The sequence below is a fragment of the Ovis canadensis genome, chromosome 17 (assembly GCF_042477335.2).
Source record: "Ovis canadensis isolate MfBH-ARS-UI-01 breed Bighorn chromosome 17, ARS-UI_OviCan_v2, whole genome shotgun sequence".
In the NCBI taxonomy this organism is placed as follows: Eukaryota; Metazoa; Chordata; class Mammalia; order Artiodactyla; family Bovidae; genus Ovis; species Ovis canadensis.
In genome coordinates, this window is record NC_091261.1 from 61613428 (window position 1) to 61638144 (window position 24717).

Genomic DNA, 24717 nt, shown 5'->3' on the forward strand with positions numbered 1-24717 from the left:
TAAGAATCCTGCCTTAGAATGCTGGGGATGTGGGTTCGATCCCTGGTCAGGGAACTAAGATCCTGCATGCCGTGGTGCAACTAAGCCCACATGCGGCAACTACTGAGCCCGTGCCACAGCTAGAGAATCCGTGCACTGCAACAAAAGATCCCACGTGTTGCAACAAAAACCTGACACAGCCAAATAAATATTAAAACAAAACAAAAACAACAAACAACCCTTATTCTTGCCTGGCTCGCTGTTCTTGCTGAGTTATGCTGATGCTATTGTAGAATGCAAGAGGAAAATGGGGATGGTTAAGGCAACTGACCTTTGGCATGGATTTTTGGGTTCTTAGATGATGTTTGAGGCTATAATCTCTTCTGTCCAGTGCTGAAGAATTGCTATAACACCTGGTGCTACATAGTTTTCACACTTTTTGCAAAGTCACTTAGAACCCATCTTGTTTCCCTCTTTGCTTTGGCCTCTAGGAAGCTCAGAGCCAAATTTTGCTGCCTGCCTTCAGCAGTCTAATCTGGTTTGTGTTTTGGACTTCATCCTGATTTCAGATTGGTTCATCCCTGATTTTTCTTCTTGGGCTTGCTCTCTGAATTTTATCTTATCATATGCATTCCTAAAAGTTGTCTCAGTTCTTGAAGGGTGAGCTGGAGCAGACAGGAGCAAAGAAAAGGGAAAACACTTGCAAGATGTTTCCATGTTTGTTCCTCCTGAGTGCCTGTGGGGGTGGGTGTGGGGTGGGTAGGGTGATTTCCTAATGGATAATTCTAGGGGAAGCCAAGGCCTGGCCCCATGGAGTGTCTTAACAAAGGTCATACCCTGGGCAAGAACCTGGGTCATTGGGTGTCCATCTTGGGTTGGGGCTTTGGCTTCCCAGGTGACTCTAGTGATAAAGAATTATCCTGTCAATGCTAGAGACACAGGAAAGTTGGGTTCAATCCTTGGGTCCGGAAGATCCCTTGGTAGAGGGTATGGCAACCCACTCCAGTGTTCTTGTCTGGAGAATCCCGTAGAGAGAGGAGCCTGGTGGTCTATGGTCCATAGGGTTGCACAGAATCAGACACGACTGAAGCAACTTAGCACACACTTACGCCTTGGGTTGGACTCAGGAAGATGACAGTCAGTAACCTGAAAGGTGAAATATCCCTATCGGAGGCCCTGGGGCCCTTGTGAACCACTTGGCCTGAAGGAAGGCCCTGGAATCGGATAGGTGACACTTAGCACTCCCCGATACTTCCGTCTGTTCTGTAGCCAGGGCCCAGGGATTTTGAAATTGTTGCCGTGGCAATGCTGAGGGTGTGTCGACACTTAGGGGCCTCTGGGCTCTTGTTCCAACCTTGGCGCTCTGCTGATGCTTTTGGATATTTCTGCTTCCTTCTGTTGACCCTGGGATATTTCTCTGAGCTGGAGAGGAAGTGGGGGGAAAAAAGTAAGCCATGGGTAGAATCAGATGAGATCACAGCCAGCTGCTCACCGAGTGCACGTGTAGGTATATTTCCCAGGGCTGACTCTCTGCCTCCTGTCTCCTGGGCTTGGCTTAATTTTCTGTGACTTTGTGTTTGGGTTTTAGGGCTTGTGAACGGGAGCTCAAATGAGCCACGGGGCAGAGTCCAGTGTCTGGCTATGCGATGCAACCTAGGACAAGTAACAGAGCCTCTGTATGAAGTGCCTTAGTTTACTCACCAGGGAAAATGGGGTCATGAATGCTCACGACCTCAGAGGGTGTGGTGAGGCACAGGGAGCTAAGGGGCCATTGGAGGCTTGAGTTAGTCCAGCAGGCCCTGTCCTTGCCCCTCATTTTCCTGTCTGCAGCTCATAAACCCATGGAGCCCACCCTGGGGCCAGGCAGGCTGATCCAGCAGGCTCCTTTACATTGCTCACAGATGTCCTAAAGCGGCTTCAGAACCACTCTGTCCCAAAATGGATCTCCCGTCCCCCTTTGCCCCCAGACTCCCAGCCTGAGCTTGCTCCCAGAGTGTGGGGCCAAGCCAGAGACCTGGGGGTCACCCTCTCACCTGCCCAGTGCCTGCAGAAGCCTCCATTTATCCTGCCCCCACAGTCTGTCCTGTGTAAGCAGCTGCGGGGTGGGGACACTGGGGCAGTGCCCCGACCTTACTCAGAGCCCCGTGAGCCCGCAGGGCTTCCCAGCACGGCTTGCCTGAAATCCAGGCCCTTCTCACTGCCTTGGAGGCCTGTCTCCCCAGCTGCCCGCTGACCTCTGACCTCCCCTTGGCTGGCCACCCCTGCAATTAACTATGTGCTATGTTGGAGTGGTGGGGCACTTCTAGCCAGGCAGGTCTGGAGGGATGAGTGGCAGGGGAGTGAATTTTTCTTTGTGGCCTGGGGGTTCCTCTCTGGGAGATGCTGGCAGTCAGAAGTCCCTGAGGCCAGGCCCAAAGGTGCACATGGCGGGGACCGCATGAGGAGAGGGGTGCCTCGAGGGCCCCTGCTTGTCCTCATGCTGAACTCTGGTGCCTGCCACAGACCCTCTGGGAGCATCGCCCAGCGCTGCGGTGCTGTCTCCGTGGCCATGGCAACCGCCTGGCACCGGGGCCCTGCTCATTAGGCTAACGAGGCAAGCTTGCCAGGCTGAGGTGGAAGGCCGGGGACGTGCTGCCCCGGGGCTTGGCGGGGCTTGTCTGCCAGGCCACTGGGCCAGGAGTGGAGCAGGCCCTAGAAGATGCTGCAGAGCCCAGTGGGATCAGGGGTCCTCCAGGGTCCTGGGGGCTCAGGCTTGGTTGGCAGGGTGGTGTTCTGGTGGGAATTATGTGTGGTGGTAACTCTTGTGACCAGTTAAACCAGGAGAGGATGAAATTGCGGGGAGAGATTGAGAGGCACCCACTTTTCCCCACTGCATATACTCACCAATGTGGTCTCCCATCCTCATGTTTTATTTTATGGTTTATCTTTTGGCCATGCCTTGAGGCATTTGGGATCTTAGTTCTCTGACCGAGGATTGAACCCATGTTTCCTGAATTGGAAGCGTAGCATCTTAACTACTGGATCACCAGGGAAGTCCCCCTCTTGAGTATTTGTAACCATTTTCACTTTGGCCCACCTCTGCTGCCTACTCCATCTAAGCCACTGTACTGGGTGGAAGAGGGTTCCCTACCAGCACACCCCCCTACACCCCCACCCCTGACCCCTGCCCCACCACCAAATTCATGTGCTTCTCTGAACCTCAGAGGGAGGCCTTATTTTGAAATAGGGTCATTGCAGAGGTAATTAGTTAAGATGAGGTCATGTTAGAATAGAGTGATCTTACATGGAATAATTGGACTGGTGTCCTTAAAAGAAGAGAAAGCTGTGTGAAGGTGGAGTGATCCATCTTCAAGCTAAAGAATGTTGAGGATTGCTGGTTAGATCCATGGAATAGACTCCCTGCCGAGAGGAAGTAAACAACCTACTCGACACCCTGATTTCAGACTTCTGACTTCCATAACTGGGAGAGAATAAATTTGTATTGTTTTAGGCCACCTAGTTTGCGGTCATTTGGTAGAGCAGCTCCAGGAAACTAACAGAACTCCCATCATCCCATCACTTGCTGGGACTATTGCAGTAGCCTCCGCACCAGTCAGCCTGATCATGTTCCTCACATGGCAGCCAGGGGATTTTGTTTTAGACCTGACCCTCCTGTGATCAGAGCCCTCCCATCTCAGGCATCGTAAAAGCCAACTCTTATTTATTTATTTAATGTTTTGGCTGCACCACGAAGTATATGAGATCTTAGTTTCTCCACCAGGGATTGAACCTTGCCCCCTGCTTTGGAAGCTTTAACCACTGGGCCATTGGGGACGTTCCAAAAGTCCACTCTTTATCTTGCCTACAGGTCCCTACACAGTCTGCTCCCTTCTCCCCATTCAATTTCCGATCTGTTCCGCTGATCTGGAACCAGCCACACTGGCCTCCTTGCTGAAATTCACTGACATGCTCCTGCCTCAGTGCCTTTGCACATGCTCTGCCTACAACACTCTTCCTCCAGGTGTCTGTGTGGCTGGCATCATTCCTTTGCCATCTTCGCTCAGCTATCACCTTTACTGTGGGTCCTTCTCTGGGCATCTTATTTAAAATTGCACCCTCTCCACCTCAAGCTCTCTCCTCTCCTCCTTTAGTTTCTTAGCACATGTCTCCTTTTGATGAACTGTGGTTTCATCTGTTCAAAGTGCTGTTGTCTGTCACCCCTGCTAGAATGCATATTCCAGAAGGCAAGGACTTTGGTCCCCATTCAGTGCTGCATCCTAGTTCTAGAACACCTCTGGACACACAGTAGGTGCTCAATAAATGTGAACGTCAGGTGCTAGCTAGGCATGGCCTGACCTGGCAACCCACTGCAGGATGTTTTGGGACCCAAAGTTGTCTGTCTGTCCCTGCATCTGATACCTTTGCCCTCACCTGAGACCCCCTTCTAACTCACCACAGGACATCACCCCCACCCCCCCAGGTCCCTGGCCCTCAGGCTACTTCCTCCCAGTCTCTCTTGTGGGTGGTTAGGATGGTCCTCTGGAGAGCGGAGCTGGTTGCTCTGGAGAGGCCGAGGTTTGGGATAATAAGATCCTGGCTACTCCAGGCCTCAGTTTTCCCCATCCATGAAATGGGCACAATCAGACCACTGGTCTCTTGAGGCTGTTGGAAAGGTTAAGTGAGGTGACACATGCAGGGGCACTGAGAGCTCAGAGAAGGACTTAGTTCAGTTGGTATTTGGTGCTGTTGGTATTTTCAGTTTGCTGTGTGGATGTTCCCTTTGCTGTTTTTTTGGAGGAGAGGTCAAACATCATAGCTAGATGACTCCAGGTGCTTGGGGGACTTTAAGCCAGGGTTCCTTTGGGTGGGTGGGTGGCCTCTGGATGTTCTTGTGACCTGGGACAGCTCCTTCCTGGCTCTGTACACCCCGGACCCCATCCCAGGAAAGGGAGTCCTGTGCTTAGGGGTGGGGATGGGGGAGGTGTGAGGGGAGCATTCCCAAGGCCTAGAAGCCTGTCTGCTGTTCAGTGAGAGAGAAGATCCCAAGTAACTCCATGAAACCCAGGGATGGGAGGTCCCCTTCTCTCTTTCTTGAGCTGGATTCTTCTTTTGCTCTGAGCCTCAGTTTCCGCATCCAAAAAATGGAAGTAAATGTCCTCCCTGCCTCCCAGAGGGGTCGGGTAGATTAGGGCACCTAGGGTGTCCTCAGTGATGGTGACCTTCCCTGGACAGGTGCTGTGCACGCCGTCTCCCTCCTTGAATTCCTGTTTGGTCTCTGCAGGGCTCAAGGGTTGGAGGTGGAGTCTGAGCTGACGGAGGCTTTCTGGGCAAGCCCACTGCATGCTGTTTCATATTAGCTCATTTAAGCCTCACGATAATGACAGCCTCACAATGACCACAATCACAATTGTGGTCAGAACTGTTAATTTCCCTGTTTAATGATGGGGAAGTCAAGGCACAGAGGGGTGCTGTCATTGGTTCAGGGCGCACAGCCTGTAAGCCCCTCCTTGGTGTGTGGTTGTTGCGAGGAACATCTGGACTTTCTTTCTGTCTTCCTGCCCCCCCCCCGACCCTGGATTGTGGACCCTGGGGGCTGGCCCTGCGTGCCTTGGCCTAGCCTGGCCCATCCCCCTTGAGGTCACCCTCTCAGGCTCCCCGCAGGCTCCTGGGCTCTGCCTTGCAGGAAGCTGACCCCACTCTCGAGACTATAAATAGCAGCCGCAGCAGCAAGCAGGAAGCTGCTCATGGCACCTGGGCTCTGGCTGCTGCCCCTGAGCGCCTCCTGGAACTGAGCTTCTCCTGGTGGAAATGCCAAGGTGGAAGCATGTGTGCACCCCAGGCGTTGCTCTGCAGGTTTGCTGTGTGACCTTTGGGCCCTCCCTGTCCTCTCTGTGCCCCTGAGCCCCTGGCTATGTGTCTGGGATGCCTCTGAGCTCCCTGAGCCATAAAGAGTGTCTCCTGGGTGTTTGGATGGCAGCCAGGGAGGTGTGGAAGGCTTGGTGGGTGGTTTGACATGGTGGGGGTAGTTTTTTCCTTGGAGGGGAGATAAGTGGGAGGAGGGCATTGATGGAGGCTGGAGAGGGAAGATGGGCCCTTTTTAAAGGCAGGGAGGAAGGGGAAGATGGGGTGGAGCTGCCTGGAGCGTCCTGGACTGGGAGGTGGACCATGGGCATGAGCATGGGCATTTGAGGCCCATCTTGACTGCTTGAGACCCACCTTGGGTTGCTGTGTAATTCTTGTACAACCTCTCTGGGCCTTGGCATTGTCCTCCCAGGTTTATCTGGCAGGAAAGAGATGCACAAAGGTTTTGAAGCAAGGAGACTATGTCACTGTGTCATCTTTCACGGGATGGCTTCTATGTTAATGTCACTGTGCTGGGTCATGGTTTCTGTCTGCCCTGCCAGGTCCCTGGAGACCCGGCTCCAGGGTGGGGTCAGTGAGCTCTGGTCATTAGGAGCAGTGGGGAAAGGGTGCTGACGCACTCCAGGGACCCCCCAGTTGGTCGTGCTGCTGGATACGTTGGGTGGCCTGTGTTTCCCCAGTCCCTCCTCACCACCCACCCCTGTCTCTGGCTGATACCAGCTATGCAGTGAGGGCTTGGTCCTTGGGGCAGTTGTCCAAGTTTAAGTATCATGCTACAGGTCAGTTGTACCTTGCAAAGCTTTCTGTTTTCCCAGAGGTTAGATGCTTTGTTAGTGCCACTGGTGTTCTTGACCTAGAATGCAGGGACGTGAAGAAGAAGGTTTAACTGGACGTCTTCCTTGTTACGGATCTTGCCGGAGTGGGAGATGTACAGTAGGTTGATTTATGACTGGTCCCCCTCAAACCCGCAAAAGTTGCCTGAGGAAATTGATGGATGAGTTATTTGTTGTCTTAGAGAAGTCTCTAGTGATAAACCATAGGGCTCTGTTTGATTCACGTTTTCATCAAAGGCTAGATTGAGCACCCTTGCGATATGTATTCACCATCCAGGTGACATAAAGGGGTATGCCTTCTCTCGCTGTGTAGGTGTGGAGAGACTGAGTCACGTGGACTCAACAGTTGCCTCCTAGAGCTCAGGGTTTGTAGAGTGGGCCTTTGGAGTGGTTCCCTCGAGTCCCAGAGATGTTTTGGAGCCGGTGGTAAGGCAGATGATGGTCTCCTTTAAAGACCTGCACAACAGTAAATCCCACAACCTGTGATTGTTCTGGGTTACATTGTTGTTCAGTCGCTAAGTCATGTCAACTCTTTGCCAACCCCTGGACTGCAGCACGCCAGGCTTCCCTGTCCTTCGCTATCTCCTAGAGTTTGCTCAAACTCATGTCCATGGAGTTGGTGATGCCGGCCAACCATCTCATCCTCATGGCAATGGGGAATTAAGGTTGCAGATGGAATTAAGGATGTCAATCATCCTTTGACCTTGAGATGGGGGAAGTTATTCTGGATAGTCGTGGTGGGCTCAGGGTAATCACAGGTGTCCTTATACGGAGGAGGCAGGAGATTTGAAAATGCTGTGTTCCTGGCTTTGAGGATCAAGGATGGGGCAGAGAGCCTAGGAATACAGGCAGCCTCTGCTGCTGCTGCTGCTGCTGCTAAGTCACTTCAGTCGTGTCTGACTTTGTGCGACCCCAGAGACAGCAGCCCACCAGGCTCCCCCTTCCCTGGGATTCTCCAGGCAAGAACACTGGAGTGGGTTGCCATTTCCTTCTCCAATGCATGAAAGTGAAAAGTGAAAGTGAAGTCGCTCAATCGAGTCTGACTGTTAGGGACCCCATGGACTGCAGCCTCCCAGGCTCCTCTGCCCATGGGATTTTCCAGGCAAGAGTACTGGAGTGGGGTGCCATTGCAGCCTCTAGAGTCTGAAAAAACAGGGAGTGCATTCTCACAGAGAACCCCCAGCAGGGGCATAGCCCTGCTAACACCCTGATTTTCTCCCTGTTAGATCCATTTCGGACTTCTGACCTCCAGAACTACGAGATAATGAATTTGTGCTGTTTTAAGTCACCGCGTTTGTAAGCATTTGTTACGGTAGCAAGAGGAAGCTCAAACAGAGCCTGCATATTCCCTGAGAACCTCAGCAGCCAGGGGCAGCCCGGTCACTTAGGTTGCTTGTGTCCCCAGCCACTAGTAACCTTGGAATCAGACTAAGGGACATAGAGTGAAGACAGGAAGCTGCAAACCATAAAAAGACTGTGCTGGAGGAAAAAATAAAATGCAAAGAAGAAAAGAAGTCTGGTGGTTCAGTGGTCAAGAGTCCGCCTATTGATGCAGCAGGCGCGGGTTTGATCCCTGGTCAGGGAACTAAGATCCCGTGTGTCTCAGGGCAGCTAAGCTTGAGCGCCACAACTAGAGAACCCCGTGCACTGCAACTAGAGAGAAGGTCATGTGCTGCAACTAAGTCCCGATGCAACCAAATAAATAAATATTTAAAAATTGGGGGAGAAAAAAGGTCTAGAACCAGCGGCATGACCAGCGGTTTTGGAGCAGGAAAGGAATGGTGCGAGGTAGGGATGTTTGTGTGTTCTTTCTTTCTTTCTTTTCATTCTTTCCAATCCAGTGGGGGTACTTGGCTCAGATGAAGGGCCAGAGAAAACTCTGTGTCCCCAGCCTGTCCCCACACTGTGCTGAGCCACAGATGATTCTCCTGGGTGGGGTCTCCCAAGGGGCAGGTGCTGACCCTTCTCAGAGGAGATGGGTGATGCCACACACCACTTCCTTCTTGGCTTTATTGGAAAAAGGAAGAAAATGACCCACGCCTTCAGCCCCAAAGGCCTCTGGGCCGGCGTCCAGAAACCTGAAGCCTGCAATTAAATGAAACTGGATCCTTAGGTGGGGAGAGCTTCTCCAACCTGGGGCGGAGGCACTGGAGACCAGGTCCTGGGGACCCGGCTGCTTGTGGATGGGCTATGTGGGGTCCAGGGGCAGGAAGGCTGCCATGGGGAGAGGGGAGAGGTTAGGAATGTTCTAGTCAGCCTTGGTCCAGGAGACTGGGCTCCAGGCCACCAGCTAAGGTGGCCACCTTTAAAAAAAAAAAATTATTTGGCTGTGCTGGGTCTTAGTTGCAGCACGTGGTGTTTAGTACCCTGATCAGGGATTGAACTCAGGCCTTGGAGGATGGAGTTTTAGCTACTGGGCCACCAGGGAAGTCCCAGGTGGTTGCCTTTTATTTCCCCCCAAAAAAAAAAAAAAAAAATTGCAGATGACTTTCTGGTCACCTGAGTCCCCTCCCCCGGAAACTACCACTTCTGCACTGGACGTGTGCCCTTCTAAAAATGTTGTCACAGGTGCAGGGGCCTCTGCCTGGTTTCCCGAAGGACCTAGGAGCCCTGTCTCATCTCTAGGCAGGGAAGATGCACGTGGCCAAGTCTTTCTGTGTGTGCTGCTCTGCAGTTTGCTATCGGAACGAGCTGTGGGACCCTGCCAGTTTTGTAGGTCAAAAGTGGTCGAATATCGACAGCTTTTATATAACTCAGCCCAGTAATTTCCTCTCCACACCGAGACAGGCAAGCAGACCGAAGTGGTTCCGAGCAGGGATTCCGATGGCGTGGGTTCCCACCCCCTCCGTGGCCTCTCACCAGCTGCGAGGCGTCACCCTGTGCCTCAGTTGCCCCTTATGTAAAATAGGGACTGAAGTAGTATGTGTTTTCTAGAATCGTTCTGAGAATTAAAAACGTAATACACAAGACTGTGTACCTACTGTGTGCTAAGTCGCTTCAGTCGCGTCCGACTCTTTGTGACCCTATGGTCTGTAGCCCGCCAGGCTCCTCTGTGCATGGGATTTTCCAGGCAAGAATGCTGGCGTGGGTTGCTATGCCCTCCTCGAGGGAATCTTCCCAATCCAGGAATCAAACCGAGGTCTCCAACGGTTCCTGCATTGCAGACAGATTCTTTATCACTGAGCCACCAGGGAAGCCTGTGTACCTATTACTATTATTTAAAAAAATTCCCTGGTGATCCAGCAGTTAGGACTCGGCATTCTCACTGCTGAGGGCCAGTTCAATCCCTGGTCAGGGAACTAAGATCCCACGAACTGCAGAGCATGGTCAAAAAAAAAAAAAAATCAGGATTTTGTGGCTTTAAACAAAAAAGAATTGTTTTAAATTTTGTACTGGGGTATAGCCGATTAACAAACAATGTTGTGAGAGTTTCAGGTGACCAGCAAAGGGACTCAGCCATACATACACATGTATCCATTCTCCCCCACCCCCCCTCCCTTCCAGGTTACCACATAACACTGAGCAGAGTTCCACGTGGTATACAGTAGGTCCTTGTTGGTGATCCATTTAAAATGTGTGTGATTTGTGATGTTTTGATGCAGTTAGATCTCGTTGATGAATTTTAACTTCTGTAGAGATAGCATCTTGTCATGGTGATACAGGACACGTGATCGGTGTATTCCCTACATGCCGCTAGGGTGGGTTGCAGTGTTTGGAGCTGCTCCAAGTGCCTCCAGGTGCTCATGCGCTGTCCTCCTCTGCGTATTCCTGGGAGTGAGACCGCCAGCTTGTGGCTCTCCTAGACGATGCTGGCAGGCTCTGCAAGAGGGCTGCCCTGGCTGGCCCTCTGCGTTGGGGTGTAAGATCTCCCCACAGCCAAGGCCTTGGGTAAGACATGTGGTTTGACAGCTACCTTACAAAAAAGACTTCCTTGGTTTCTTTTTTATTTTTTGGTGGTGCCGAGTGGCATGCCAAATCTTAGTTCCCTGACCAGGGATTGAACCCGCGGCCCCTCCAGTGGAAGCATGGAGTCCTAACCACTGGACCAGAGAAGTCTCTTTCTTCGTTTTCAGAAGCAGAACAGATGTGATCTCTATAAATTGGAAAATAAAGAAACCAAAAAAGCCTGCATATTAAAAAAAAAAAAAAATGGAACCACATTCCCATCCCCCATAGAGACTGTTGGCATCTTAGTGTCTGTGGGTTTGGATAGAAAGGACCACTTCTGACCTTTGCTGCCTGAACGTGATCATGGGGAGAGGGAACGGGGAACTGTCTAGATTCTGCAGCCCTTCTCTAGACCTGGTGGGTCAGAATTTTCAGGAATAGGGCGGGTGTCTGGTGGCTCTGGGATGGTGCTTGGAGTCAGTTGGACGTGAGACCTGCCTCTGCCCTGCAGTCGCTGTGTGACACTAAACACGAAACCTCGCCTCTGTGACCTCGTCTCCTTGCAGGCTTTTGTTCATGCTGGAGGTGCTCAGTTAAGGCTTGAGTGAACATAGTGCCGCAGGATTTCTCGACTGGACATTGCTGATGTTCGGGGTGGATGCTTCTATTTGGGGGCTGTCCTGGGCACTGTCAGATGCTTAGCATCATCCCTGGTCTTTACCCTTGGTACCCTCCACCCATCGTGATAACCAGAAATGATGGCAGAGGTTGCTCAGTGTCCTCTGCGGGGGAGGGCATAAACACCCCCCAGGATGCCTGTGGTACATGAGGGCTCTCAGGAGAGCAGAGAGGTCCTGCGAGGGAGTTTTCCTTGGAGTCTGTGTCCAGTGTGTAGATTTTGTTCATTTGGATGCTCTTACTGAGGGGACCTGCTGGGTGCCAGGAGCTGTCCCAAGCTCTAAGATGTGGCTGGGATTATGTCAGGTAGGTGCACCCTGGCTGCTGCCCCTCTACCAAGGCGTTAGCTGGACACTCTGCTCACCCGCTCCTGATTTGGCATCGGGATATGGTGGTGACTTAAGGCCCATCCCTGTCTCAGTCTCCCCCTATCTGTGAAATGCAGAAAGTGTTGTCCTAAAGGTTGCCGCTGATTCTGTGGGGAACCCTGTCACCTTTGTGGGCTTCCCAGGTGGCGCTTGTGGTAAAGAATCCGCCTGCCACTGCAGGAGACATGAGACGCGGGTTTGATCCCTGGGTTGGGAAAATCCCCTGGAGGAGGAAATGCCAACAGCCTGCTCCAATATTCTTGCCTGGGAAGTCCCACGGACAGAGGAGCCTGGCAGGCTGCAGTCCACGCTGTTGTAAAGAGTTGGACACGACGGAGCAACTAACACTAACACTTGCCGGGTCACAGGGCACACAAGGTGCTTTGTGATGGTGAGCAGATGATGTGTGCACAGACTCACAAGGCCAGCGTGCACACATCTGCCTTTGGGGATCGCTGCAGTAGGCATTGTGGGGGTGGGGTTAGGGGTGTGAGTGAGGTGTGGGCCGGTTGCAACAGTGTTCTCTCTGTGCCTGGCTGTGCGAGTGGGGGTCTTTGCTGGAGGGTACTCAGCTGCCCTCCTCCCCGAGTCCCTGAGGAGCCGGCTCAGTGGAGATCCCTAAGGCGATTAAGTGGGTTCATTTGATCTTGAACGTGAACTTGAGCAGGCGGCTTATCTCCTGGAGATGAAAGCCGGGCTGGCGAGGCACCACCTGGCCCATTCGCGGAGTACGGGATTTTCTCCTCCACCCCCTGCCCACCCGGGGCCTGTGCTGGGGGGCTTTTGCCCCATCCGCCTCCAGTGCACGTGGTGAACCCCGGCCGTGTGCTTCTTCTGTGTTGAGTAGCAGCAGGCACTCGCCGCGTTCATTCGTTGGGTCCTCTCCATGTCGTGAGCTAGCGAGGATCACATCATCACTTTCCCTGTGTTTCAGGCAAATGGCTGAGGCTCAGAAAGGTGGGCTGACTTACCTAGAGCCACACAGCATCCTTACAACCTCTGAGGATATTTACAGCATAATCTTGGAAAATCCCCTTTACTCCTTGGCACTGAGATTCCTCCTGAATATAGTCTTGACTTTATACAGAATTAACCAGAACAACAACAATCAGTGTATGCCCCATTGTAGTATAAAAGGAAATGGGAGGAAGTTGCTGCTGGCTCCTACTCAGCGTGAGTAAGTGTCGATTCGAGGCAAGTGAGATCAGAGGCGTTTCGGTTCTGGAAACACATGAAAGTGATGTTCAAGAAAAGGCTAGTGTTTGGATCAGTTCTGGCAGGTTTTGTTGTTTTTTTTTTTAACGGCCAGGTTATTTGAAAATTGTGTGGGGAGGGTGCCTTTCGCGGCGTGGGACTGTCCCACTGGCTGAGTGCCAGTCACAGGACAGCCAAAAACATCCCTGTCTGTTTCTGAGATGTTCCAGGGTGGGGACCCTGCCTAGGAGACCCCCTAACAACACAAAAATAACAATATGCTCTTAGTGGAGGGGTATGGGACCACTGTGGTTGAGACCCTCTCTGCTTTCATAACAGTAGGCCAGGTACTGTGGTCCCCCTCCCTGCTCCACTGTCTGACCTGGGCACCCATCCAGCCTTCTCCTGGCTTTGGAATCCATCTATTCTTGTTCCTACCATTTTCTTCATGCTCTCCAAAGGAGAATGAGAATCTTCAGCTTCTGGTCTCACATTCTTCCCTACTTTTCCTCCTCCTCTGAGAATAAAACTAGAGGCTTTGAGCATGCTGGGGAGCTGCCCCTCTCCCCCCTGCATTGATGGGTCTCCAGCCACATACCTCCCCCACCCTGGTCTCTGTACTCAGCCTCTCTACTTGCTGTTCCCCCACCAGGAATGCTGTTCCCTGTGATCAGCATGGTGACTGTCATTAGGTCTCAGGTCACGTGTCACCCTCAGGAAGTCCTCCTGGCTGCCCAGTCAAGCACCGCCCCCCACCCCAAGCCACTATCCCAGCCCTTCTCTCAGGACTGTAGTTGTTGATCAATGAAGTTTTTCAGTTGATTCCATTCCTTGGTGTGTTGTTGGCCTTCCCACATCAGAAGGTCACTTCCAAGAAAGCAGGGGCTGCTTCTGTCTCATCCACAGCTGAGCCCCCAGTGCCTGGAACGGTGTCAGGACATGACAGGGGCTTTCTGCCAAGGAATCCATTGGCTGTCAGTGTGGATGGCTTGTGTGTTTCTTAGCAGGGAGACCAGATCTGGCCTGACCTGGAGAAGAAGGAGGATGGGTCCTGGACACAGGGTCCTTGTCCCTTCAGGGGGTTCTACCCTGTCTGGAACTGACCAGACCAGAGGGCCAGCCCAGGGGAGGGGTGGATACCACTCACTGCTATTTCCTGTCCAGGAATAGAGGCTCTTAGCAGGGACCACGGTAGGGATGGGATCATCGGGGTGACATTGCCCCCAGGATTATTTGTCAGTGTCTGAAGACATTTCATTTGTCCCAACCCGGGGGAGGTGCAGCAGGTATAGTGGGTCGAGGCCAGAGATGCTGTGAACATCCTATAGTGCACAAGCGTTCGTGCTAAGTCACTTCAGTCATGTCCGACTCTTTGTGACCCCATGGACCTGGGATTCTCCAGGCAAAAATACTGGAGTGGGTTGTCGATAAGAACCAAATGTCTCAAGTGTGAGGACTTGGCGTCAGGCCTTAGAAACTCACATCTTCGTTCCGCCCTGGGCAGGGGAGGCAGGAGCACCTCGGTTCCCTTTTCGTGCCGTGTCTGTATTTCTGTGGCCCAGAGTATGTCCTCTCCCCCATCCCCCGCTCCCCTGGTTCTATAGGGACTCTGAACCTCCCACAGTTGCTTGTCCTAGCTGTCGCCAGCACCGGGAAGCCTGGCAGTTCCCTGGGTGCCATGCCCCCTGCCTGATGGATTCCACAGTCTGGCTGCCACACTCTCTCTCACCTTTCTGGTGGGAAATCCCTCTTGAGAGTGTCCTTTCCAGTACCCTTGTTTACAGATGGGGAAGTGGCGGCCCAGAGAGGGTAAGGAGTTGACCCAGGGTCACACAGCACAACACAGCCTGGATATGGGAGGCCTGATGCTTGAGCAGGAAAGGCCCTGAGGGAGGAACTGTTAGCTCTGGGGCTACTATGGTCCCCTCTCTCCACCCAACTGGTTCTTCCTTCTGGCCAGATTCCAAACTATATCACTACAGTCATTATGGTTATTTTATAACATTGCAAGTTTTAAAGTAGTTCACGTCTGTGTGTTTTTATATATATTGTCAGATTGCTTTTCTGTATTATTCAGGACACATTTATTCTTCTTATTTAAAAAATAAATAGGGAGGGGGGTTCAGGATGGGGAACACGTGTATACCTGTGGCGGATTCATGTTGATGTATGGCCACACCAATACAATATTGTAAAGTAATTAACCTCCAATTAAAATAAATAAATTTATATAAAAAACCCCCCAAAACAAAAAAATAAATAGTTGGTCCATCCCTACAATGGAATACTATTCAGCCATAAAAAAGGAATGGGTGCTGATCCATGTTGTAGTGTGGATGAACCTTGAAAACGTGAGGCTGAGTGAAAAGAGCCAGACGCAAAGGGCTGCACGTGGTGTGGTCCCATTGCTATGAAATGTCCAGAATAGTTAATCCGTAGAGACCAAGAGCAGATGAGTTGTTGCCAGGGGCTGGGGGGAGGGAGGGGGCGTGGAGGCAAACTGCTCAGTGAGTAGGGGTTTTCTTTTCTCTTTTGGGTGTTGGAAATGCTTGGAACTAGAGTTGGTGACTTCACAGCACTGTGAATGTAATCAAGGCCACTGAATTTTTCACTTTATAATGGTTACTTTTATGTTGTATGAATCTCACCTCAATAAAAAAACCCATTTGGGAACTGAAAAAGATACGTCTTTATTGGGCTCTTACTGTATGCTCAGCAGTCTGTATGCATACTTTCACTGAGTCTCTGAGTCCTGTGAGATGAGAATTTCCATTTCACTGGTGAGGAACTGGCTCAGAGATGTTGAGCAACACACCCACGGTCACCCAACTGGAAAGCAGGGGAACCTGGATTTGAAGCTAGGTCTCAGGCCAGTTCCTCAGGTCACCACAGCTGCAATCTGTGGTCTTTCTTGCCTGCCTGCCCTCCAGCCAGGAACATCCCTGCGGGCACTTCCCTGATGGGGCCCCGGGTCGGGGGCAGGGCTGGATGTGATATAAAGGCCCTGGGGCAGTTCACTGCTTGCCCCGTGGCTGTGCTGTGCCCTACTCCCTACCCCCACTCCACCACAGAAGCAGGAACTTTCCAACACAGAGCCCGGCTGTGAATCAGCGCGACTCACTCTGGGGAGTTCGTGGGGCCTCCAGGGCTGTTTTCAGTTTCCGTCGAGTTTCTCACTCTGACTCAGTGTTGGCCCCCGCCGCCCTGCCCCAGCAACCTGGGCTTCTGAGCACCTGCGGGACATCACAGAGATCCGGTTTTGAGGCTGCCCTTTGCTGGGTGCTCGGGCCTCAGTTTTCCCATCTGTGTAGTGGGGGCAGTGAGGGAGGTGTTTGGGGTGTTTACTGGCATCAAACAGTGGATCCCAGGGGCTGCACGTACCCAGGGTGTGCGTGGAGGGTTTTGGTGTGGACCTGAAGGGCTGAAAGCTGGGAGCTCCTTGGGGGCACTCAACGCGGGGGAGGCCCATACCCCATACCCGCTCCACATCTGTCCTCGGAGGGTCTGGGTGGAGGGCTGTGTGTGTCCAGGGCATTCTGTTCTCTATAACAGGCCACGGCAGCCTACATCTCCACTGGGTCCTGCTGCAGAGGCTGGGTTGGGGGGGGTCTGTGTTCCAGGTATTGTCATCATGACCAGGCTGGGGGCCTGAGCCTGGGTGTCCTAGGTCCTGGGGTGGCTGAGCCTGGGTCCCTGGGGTGGGCTGGTGAACCCTGATGGTGAGTTTGCCCTGAGCCCCTGCTGTGTGCTGGCTGTGTATTTCCACTCAAAGTAACCCTTGGCATCACCACCGCCCCCCCCTCATTTTACAGATGGGGAAACCAAGGCTCAGAGAAGCCAAGTGATGGCCTCAGGCTTAACAACATGGTAGAGCTGGCATTTGTGCCTGAGCCAGCCTGGCTTTAGTTCCCCTGCTTATCTCCTCCCTCCTGTAAAAGCACAGGAAACAGTCTCAGAGGTTTAAGCGACAGGCCTGGTCACCTAGCTCGAATTTGGTGCGGCTGGGATTGGGTCTGGGTCTCTGGCCAGATCCTGGGCTGCCAGGACTCTGTGTGTGGACTCGCTTGCCAGCCATCTCCATCCCCTTCTGTGCAGGATGGGCTGGTCTCCCTGGTGTGCAGGTCGTGGACACTGGGGTGGGTCAGAGGCTGGTGTTGGGGAGGGGAGGGGTTACCCGTGGAGACACGAGCTTTTGCCAGTGTGCCGTGTGCCATGTGCTGTGTGTAGAGGGGATGGGGGTGGGGGAGGGGGAATGGAGGGGGAATGGAGAGCTCCAGAGGTCCTGATCTTTCTCCCTGTACCTGGTCAGTGGGGACCACTCCTCCCTGCCCCCCAGGGTCACTGGACTCTTAGGAATATTCCCTGGGCCCCCTGGGTGACAAATCTCTTTCACCATCTCTTGACCCAGACAATTAATTGCTTCTGGTGATCCATCCATGGTTCCATGATCCCCCTGCTCTCCCAACCTGCTACCCTCAAGCCCCCAGACCCCCCACCTCCCCACCTGCCCTGCAGCCACTAATGGCCCAGACCCTGCTCCAGGGCAGGGAAGCCCGGGGTTTGGGGGGCCAGGCCTGGGAACGCTGAAGTGGTTTTCCCTTCTGGCTGACCATCAGGCAGCCTCTTCCCCAGGGAACCCTGCAGCTTGCACTTTAGGGCACTTGCCCTGTGTTCCTACAGGGTAGAAACTGAATTATCTTTACAGAGAGTCCAGGATGGGGCCTCTTAGGGACTTCCAAGTTTCCACCCCACGCAGTCCCCGGTGCCCCATTCCCAGAAAGCCCTCTCTCTTATCTCCCATCCCTCAGGGGACTCCCATGCAGAGGTGATGTGTGGTTAAAGTGGACACCCAGATGCAAATCTTAGCTGTGGGAACCCTGGGTACACTTTCTTGCCTCTCTGCCTCATTGCTCCCATCTGTAAAGTGGGGGAGAGTCATGGTAACTCGTGCGTACGATCTTGTAAGAATTAAACCAGTTAGTAAGCTAGAGGGCTTAGCATGGTGCCCACTCAGAGAAAGCCACAGTGGGTTCCAGGTGTCTGCCACTGGTGGTGCTGGTGATGAACAGACAGAGGGCATCTCTTGGGTCTCCGCAGGCCTTGAAGCAAAGCCGCCCACCCCGCCCCACCCCGGCCCCCACCCCGGCCCCCACCCCGGCCCCCACCCCGGCCTGGTCTGTGCTGCCTGCCTTGCCTTGACCTGGACTTGGCTGGGAGCCAGGCTGCCAACACTGGGTGTGGCCCGAGCCCCCTCCCATCCCCCCTTCCTTCCAGAAATGGGTCGATATCCTGGCTCCTTCCTGGCGTCTAATTGCTCCTGTTGGCTGCTGTCTCCACTGATGGCCCCACACCCTGTAGTGAGAAGATGGGCGAGGTTTCTGAAAAGTGTATTCCGAGGTCAAGTTGAGGGTGGAGGGGGTGGAGGACGGGGTGGCCAAGGGCAGTCCCCTGGGTGCCCATCTCTCTGCCCCTCACTGGCTGTGCCAGCTCGGGCGGATGGCTGAACTATTTTGGGTCTCAGGTTACCCATCTGTGAAATGGGGTCAGGATAGATGGCCCAGAACCTGGCATACTGTGAGCGCACTTACAGGAGGGGACTATTATTACTGCTGTGGTGACCTGCTGTGCTTGTTTCACCTGCCATAAGTGCAGGCCTCTAGGGAGCCCAGGTGGGTGATTTGGAGGCTGGGGCACTCATGGGCAGGGCTCAGGGCTACTCCTCCTCCTTCTCCTGACTGTGTGCCTCTCTTGGATGGCCCTCGAGCCCCGTGGAGTGGGGCGGTGCCCCCCATGGTTAGGTGGTCTGTGTCCCCTTTGGGCGGGGCCATGCATCCCCTTCTGTTGGGCCACAGCCCCTCCTCCCCACTTTGTCCTCCCCCAGGTCCTGTCCACTCAACATCCCTGCTGGCCGTGGTCTTGACTTGGCTGCCCCACAGCCCCACCCCCTGCCCCTCGGCTGTCGCTGACTGCCGTGGTGTGGTAGGGAATCGGAGACCTAGGTGAACTCTTGGTGACTGCTTCTCTGCAGTTTCAAGGAGCGCCAGCCTCAGCTGTCACTTGAGAAGGAAAATAAAATACCCCAGTGGCTTCTAAATGGAAGGAGCCGCCTCCCTCTCGCTCTGGCTGTCTGGCCTGCTTACTACCGCAGTGACAGGGAAGGGCGACACCTGGCCCCAGGGGACAGGGGAGACTTCCCTGTTCATCTAGTGTGAAGTGATGTGCCCGGCAGGCCCAGGAAGTTCTGGGAGGGGTGTTAGGTACCCCCCTAACCCCCTGCCACCCTCTAATGCCTCAGGGCCCTGGCGTGCTCCCGCCCTGAGTGCCTGGGTCACACTGCACCTGAAGTCCCCACATTCAGCCTGCAGGGACAGCTTCCAGAAGTTATGCCTGCCCCTTGGGGGCAATGTCGGGATCTGCAGGGTCCTGTTTAGGGCCTCCGTAGGGCATGTTTTGTGACTGGCTCATCTTGGCCTAGCAAGTTCACACTGCCATGCGGAGGCTCATGTGGGGGCCACTTCCCTTTCCTCAAAGTAGCAGGCATTGCAGTGGTCCCCAGGCCCTGGGTGATTTTTGTGGAACATGACCTGTGCTACTGAAGGAGTTTGAGGTGGGAAGGCAGGGGCTGCCAGGGACGGGGGGAGCCTGGTAGGCTTCCGTCTATGGGGTTGCACAGGGTCGGACACGACTGAAGTGACAGGAGCAGCAGCAGCAGCAGCAGCAGCAGCAGCAGCAGCAGCAGCAGCAGCAGCAGCAGCAGCAGCAGCAGCAGCAGCTGGTGAAGGAGCATCTTTTCTCCAAGGCTGACTCGGAGAGGGACCTAGTTCAGGCCCCGAGGGTCCTGGCTGGGGACCTTGTCCCAGCCCCTAAGCTCATTGGCCGAGTGATTGAACTTGACCTGTGCCCACTGAGGATGTTGAGATGAAATGACAGGGACTATGGATGGAGCATCTCCTCTCTGAGGGGCGGTACTGAGGGTCCTGGGCTGGAGGGGCAGAGCCTGGGCGGGGAACCTGCCCTGGGAGGAGGTGAAGACTGGGCGGGACTACAGTGGTTAGTTGTGGCTCCTGCTTCTGGTTGGGCACTGGCTTCTGGCCTCTGCACTGACTAGGGGAGAATCGTGGAGGACCCGCCCAGTGGGCGGACCACTGAGGTGAATGGCAGCCTGGCTGTGCAATCCCTTTTTGGAGCCTCAGTCTGTCCATCAGGGAGATGGGCAGCAGCAGCTCCGGAGGATCGGGTCAGGTTACTGCTGCCCTTAGACTGAGGGTCTGAGAACACAGAGGCGAGTACCAGTAACAGTAACAGCGCTCAGCCCCGTGTGTGCAATTAAGGCCACCTGGGCACCTGTTCTGACTTCTCTCACCAGCCATATGAGCCTGGGGCAAATGACTCAATCTCCCCAAGTCTCAGGTTGCTCATCTGTAAAATGGGGATAATAAATAACCCACCTGAGGGACTTCCCTGGTGGTCCAGTGGTTAAGAATCTGCCTTCCAGTGCAGGGGACGTGGGTTTGATCCGTGGTTGGGGAACTAGATCCCACCCACATGCCACAACTAAGACCCGGTGCAGCCAAATAAATTTAACGAAAGGGCTTGTTGAGGTCTACACTGTGCCGGGCCCCGTTCCAAGAGGCTGAGCTGTACTGAGTCACTTAATCATCGCAGTAACCCTCTGAGGGGACTGTTACCACCCCTCAGTTTACACACGGGGAGAGGGGGAGACCGAGGCACAGGGAATAAAGTGCCTTGGGTGTCCAGTGCGGTGGTGGCCGACCGGGACCGGAGCCTTAACTCCTCCTGTCGCTGCTTGCCTGTCGGCTGCAGGCATTGCAAGGGCTCCCTCAACTTCCGGAAAGTGTGGCCCCGGGGGGCCCTGCCGCGGGTGCAGCCCGCATGGCTGGAGGCCCGGAGGAGGCAGGGCTGGGAGAGAGGATTTGTTTTGAGCCCTGGCTTGGGCAATCGCTTTTAGCAACTTGCCCAAGGGACAGGTGGAGGCAAAGGCCAGGTGTTACCAGGGCCTCCGGGGGCCCGCAGAGTCAGGGCCTTGCCCCTGGGTGGCCTGGGGAGAACGGCCTGGAGGTACTGAGGCTTAGCTACCGAGCACTTAACTGGTATTGAGGCCGGAGCCCTGAGGTTCTTCTGACTTTAGGAGAGACGCCTGTGCAGGGAGACGCTGGGCATGGGGAAGAGGACACCGCTTCCATGGAGCCCTCAGGGATTGACCTGGAGGTGTTTCCCTGGCCCTGCCTCACACCGTTCTACTTGGTGATGTGACCGTTCAGAATGTGCTACTCCCCTCCTGTGGCCTCACCCTGGAAATAGTGATAATATCCTCGCCTCCTGGGACACCCTCGCTGTCTTCGCATTTTCGTCCTCACCTGCCATCACTCCTGTCATATACTGCAGGCTTACCCTGATTTGGGCTTTACTTGTGGCTCAGCTGGTAGAGAATTCGCCTGCAATGCAGGAGACCCTGGTTCGTTCCCTGGATTGGGAAGATCCCCTGGAGAAGGGAAAGGCTACACACTAGTGTTTTGGCCTGAGAATTCCATGGACTGTATAGTCGATGGGGTCGCAAAGAGTTGGACATAACTGAGCGACTTTCACTTACCCTGGTTTATGTCTGTTACTTCAGTCACTGCTTTTTGATGTCATCTTGCTCTTTTCTTTTTTTTTTTTTTTCCTTTTAAAGTTTTGGTTGTGCCTTGGGAATTCCCAGGCGGTGCTAGTGGTAAGAACCCCCCTGCCAATGCAGAAGACATAAGAGAAGCAGGTTTGATCCCTGGGTGGGGAAGATTCCCTGGGGGAGGGCATGACAACCCACTCCAGTATTCTTGCCTGGAGAATCCTATGGACAGAGGAGCCTGGCCGGCTACAGCCCATAGGGTTGCACAGAGTCTGACACGGCTGAGGCAACCTAGCATGTGTGCATGAACCCGTGAATACCTCTGTGTGTGTGTGTGTGTGTGTGTGTGTGTGTGTGTGTGTGTGTGACTGAAGGTGGGCACGAACAGGTGAGTGTGCGAGCACAGGTGTGGCTTAGACCTTGAATGAGGGGGTCTGCTCCCTGACTGGACTCCCTTGCACAGGGGTCAGAGCTGCCCGCCTCCTAGGAGGCCCAGGGCAGGGGGACCTTTCCAGGCCCAGGGAGGTCCCAGTGGGTGTGGTGTGGCTCCGGTGGGAAGGTCCTGCAGCTTGGGGTCAACCTGGGGGCCGGAGCGGCCATTTCCCCCGTCCTACTCCTCCTGTTCACACCCAAGGGAGGTCTTACTGCACTGCACACCCCTCTGTCCATCCCCCACCCAGTGACCTGGCTCCCGTGGCCTAAAGAGCTCAGATCTGGACTGGAATCCTGGCTCCTTCCCTTCCTAGTGGGATGACCTTGGGTGAGTTACCCCCACCCTCAGCATCAGCTTCCTGGGCTGAAAACAGAGGCCACCCCCATCTCCCAGGATGGTTGTGGGAATTATATGGGGTAATGGGGAAGCAGCTGGAACCCAGAAGGGCTACAGAAAGTGTATGTGGCTCTCCTGCCCTCTCCAACCCAGAGCCGTCTCCAGGCCGGGCGGCTGTGGGAGCCCAGCACGGCCACCAGGGCTCCTCTTCCATCCCTTGTCCGTGTGGACGCCACTTGCAAAATGTTCTCCGTCCTGTCCATTTGTCCCACTTCCATCTCCACCCATCCTCCGCTCCAGAGCCCGAAAAATGCACTCTCCAAATTCCAGTGGGACCGGTCCCTTTCTGCAAGCAGAACCCTCCGAAGGGTCTCCCCGCCCCAGGGAATAAAGCCCCCAATCCGCAGGGCCCAGCGTGATCAGCTCTGTCTCTTCAGCATTCACACACACTCTGTTCCGATTTCTGCACTGGGACCAGCTGTTCTCTGCCTGTGCCCCTCATCTTCTCATGTTGCCAACCTACCCCAATTTGAGCCAAGCACACCTTCCTTCTTGGGGCTCGGCATGGCTTCTCCTGGAAAGTCCCCAGATTCTTCAGGCTGGGAACTGCTCTCTGGACCTGCATGCTGCCAGCATTGCTGGAAGAACTCTATCTGTCCTCCTAAGGCTTGTGACCCTGGGGCTGGCCCAGGCCAGTCTTGACCCCACACCATCAGAGGATTACATTTGGGGACTAGCTGGGGCTGGGAGAAGGTGGGAAGCAGGTGGGACCTGATCTCCAAGCTGCCCTTCCAAGGTGGTGCCTGGGGAGAGCGCTCACCTACCTGACCCTGCCTGAGCCCTTCATAGGTCCTGCTGCAGGGGACTGGCCATGGAGGCTCCCGGGAGCCCCAGGCTGGGACGGCTGTGGAGACACACCTGGTCTCCCTACTTCAGCCTTCCTGCTGGGCCTTGTCTCTGCAGCTGCCCAGGACAAGTACCTAGCCTGGAGGCATCGTAGTGAAAAAAAAAAAAAACTTAAAAGAATAGGAGAGAAGGGGCAGGATCCTCCCCCTTGAGCCACTGGCGGCTGCGGCCCCTTTTAGGACTTCTGGGTCTTGGAGCTTAGCTGCCAGCCCCTGCATCGGGGTAACGTAATGTCCAGCAGGAACTGAGCCTACGTTGGCTCTTCAAGCACTTCATCTCCACGGTGTCCCTGTAAGGTCAGTGCTTTTATCTTTCGTCTTACCCACTTTATTTTTTAATTAAAAAAGAATTTGTTTTGGCTGCACTGCATGGTTAGCAGGATCTCAGTTCCTCGATCAGCGATCAGACCTGGGCCCCGGCAGTGAAAGTTCAGAGTTCTGACCACTGGACCGCCAGGGAATTAAATTCCCTCGTCCCCATTTTAGAGAGGAAGAAATTGAGGCTCAGAGAGTTGAAGCTACTTGTCCCAGGGAGCACACAGCTAGGAGGGGCAGAGCCCAGATTTGAACCCAGAGCTTGGTTCTGGAGCCTGAGCCCCACATGCAGTGGTCTCATGAGCGCTGGTAGCCTCAGCTCCACTCGCCTCTGATGCAGAGGAGGTTCCCTGAAGGCGCAGCCAAGGCAGAGATATTTGTGAATGGACGGGTTTTGGAGATGGCCTTGGGGATTGGGCCTGTCTTCTGGATGGGAAAACTGAGGTCAGAGAAAACGGAGGGCTTGCCCAAGGTCACAGCCGTTAGCAGAAGAACTGGGACCAGAGCCAGGTTTTTGATCTCGTCCAGTGGTCTGCCCGTTATTGTTTGTTTGAAGTGTGTTGCCTACTCAGTCGTTCTGACTCTTTGCGACCCCATGGACTGTAGCCCGTCAGACTCCTCTGTCCATGGAATTCTCCAAGCTAGAATAATGAATCGGTTGCCATTCCCTTCTCCAGGGGATCTTCCTGACCCAGGGATCGAACATGGGTCTCCTGCCTTGGTGGCAAGATTCTTTACCATCTGAGACGCCAGGGAAGCCCACTGTTTGTTTACTTGTTCTTTTTGTGTGTGTGCAGAGGCTAACACAGTAAAGAAAGCATAAACACGTTGGGTGCAGATTAATGAATAATTGTTAAGGAGATAGGTGATCAGTGTTCTAATTTTTGTGGGAAACATTTTTTTTGTTCTAGGGTGACTGCCTCTGCAGATCTCTTGTGAAAGTGGAGTCTTGCCTTTCCCAGAATCCTATAAATGGAATCCTAATGCGAGCTTAGTATCTGACATTCTTCCACGTGGTTGTGTGTTTGTAGTTTGTTCGAATTTATTGTAGAGTAGTAGTCCATGGTATAGATGTACCGCTGTTTGTTGATCCCTTTGTCTATGGATGGATATATTGTTTATAGTTTGTTTTTTTTTGTGATGGTGAATAAAGCTCTTATGAACATTCACGTATTGGTACAACTCTGTGTGTTGAGCATATGCTTTCATTTTTCTTGGGTAAATACCCAGGAGTGAAATTGCTGGGTCATACGGTCACCCAAATGTATGTTTAACTTCGTAAGAAACTGCCAAACTGTTTTCCTAAGTAGTTGCACCATTT

At 53.7% G+C, this 24717-nt stretch overlaps 1 protein-coding gene across 31 annotated transcripts in view; it reads left to right on the plus strand.

The window, feature by feature from the left end:
* The window catches only part of NCOR2 (nuclear receptor corepressor 2), a 236371-nt gene that overhangs the window by 8930 nt on the left and 202724 nt on the right, over window positions 1–24717 (plus strand). The gene's annotated exons all lie outside the window — the stretch shown is intronic.